The sequence below is a fragment of the Myotis davidii genome, unplaced genomic scaffold (assembly GCF_000327345.1).
Source record: "Myotis davidii unplaced genomic scaffold, ASM32734v1 scaffold826, whole genome shotgun sequence".
NCBI classification, from domain to species: Eukaryota; Metazoa; Chordata; class Mammalia; order Chiroptera; family Vespertilionidae; genus Myotis; species Myotis davidii.
In genome coordinates this window covers 283,815-285,479 of record NW_006297142.1, presented here as the reverse complement: position 1 = coordinate 285,479, position 1,665 = coordinate 283,815, and the positions used below count along the sequence as shown (strand labels likewise).

Below are 1,665 nucleotides of genomic sequence, written 5' to 3'. Positions count from 1 at the left end.
TCTCTTTCTCTCTCTCTCTCTCTCTCTCTCTCTCTCTCTCTCTCCTCTCTTTCTCTCTCTCTCTCTCTTTCTCTCTCTTCCTCTCTCAGCCCACAGGGGCAGGCTAACTGTTGTCCTTTGGTTCCCAGGGAGGCTCAGGGCGTGAGCAGAGCTGAGGTCTGACTGCAGTGGTGAAAGCGGCTCCAAGGGCCCCGCCCCCCACCCACCCCAGCAGCTCAGGGGCGCATGGCTGCCTGTCAGGGGCCAGCTGAGGAGTAGTTGGCTTTACAGTCTCTCCCACAGCCACTCAGCCCTGCCGCCGTGGCCCAAAGCAGCCAAAGGCCGATGTGCAGCAAACCTTGGGGACGAGCGAGTCGCACGCCTTGTGCGGCGGTTCCCCGGTGCGTACAGAAGTCACATTTGCACGCTGCCGAGTCTAAGTGCGCAATAGCATTACGTCTACAAGGAATGTCCAGGCCTTAATTGAGAAATACTTTGTGGCTTAAAAAATGGCGCTGATAGCCCGGCTCAATCCAGAGTTGTCACCAACCTGCCGTTTGTAAGAAACAAACAAGCACGGTGTCTGCGAAGCCCGCACAGCAAAGCGCAGTGAAGCCGAGAGGCTGTGAATTAACGACACGGCCGTTCCCAGTGAAACTTTGTTTACAGAAACCAGTGGCCGCGAGCCCACCTCTTGCCAACCGCTCTCCTAGCCCAGGGTTGGGAGTCGGAGGGAAGGGGCAGAGCGGGAGGTTGAGGCCTCGGGCTCCGGCCCTGCCTGTCGGATGCGCTGGAATCTCCAGCCGGGGCACAGCAGCAGGGCGCCCGGGCGGCCAGGGCTCTCTCACGCCTTCTCCCTCCGTCTGCTGAGACCTGGGCAGCTACCACTGGCCCGGGAGCGTGGCCTGGACCGCGCATCCCTGAGTCAGGCCTCAGCAGGTCCTCACGGCAACCCTGTGACAGAGGCAGCTCGGATTACTTCTCACTCCCATTTTACAGATGGAGAAACTGAGAGGTGGGCTCACCTTTCCAAAGTCCCAAAGTTCAGAAATGGCAGAGAGGGGGTTTGGACCCGGGTCTCTGACCTCACCCTGCCTCTGATCGGCCGTGTCCTGCCTCCGGCCTGTCCTTGTCGCCGCCACCCCCAATCCCAGTGTTTTTCTGAGGTGCTGGTGGGCCCGTGCGGTGCCCTCTTTCAGACGCACACAGGACAGGGCAGCCGTGCTGTTTTCCATCAGAAACATGCCAAGTGGCCAGGCAGGTGGTTCCTGGGGCTCCCACCTCCCCTGCTCCTTTGCTGGGTCCCCTCCTCTGATGAGGAATCATTGCCCAGGAGGCCTCCTCATCTCAGCCACCCTCAGAAACAGGAACCCAGGAAGGAGGGCAAAGAGGGGCCACAGCCTAAACCCTGAGGTAGCCCTGGCCACGGCGCAGGGGTCTGGGGGCCCGTGGACACCCCTGCCTCCGTGGACAACGCACAGACTGGCCCTCCCCGGCCCTGCACCACCAGGCCAGCTGTGCACTGGCCTGGATTCCGCGTGTCTCCACGGCCAGGAGCGCTTAGGACACAGGGCAGCCTCTCCTGGGGTCCCCAGCGAGACGGCAGGAGCGGGCAGCAGGAGGTCCAGCCACCCCCTCCCGTCCCAACATGACAGGCAGCCACAGGGCCTGGGGGACCCGCCTTCA

General features: G+C 62.0%; 1 long non-coding RNA gene across 1 annotated transcript in view; it reads left to right on the top strand.

The window, feature by feature from the left end:
- The window catches only part of LOC102762110, a 12,240-nt gene that overhangs the window by 9,775 nt on the left and 800 nt on the right, over positions 1 to 1,665 (top strand). The window lies entirely within an intron of this gene.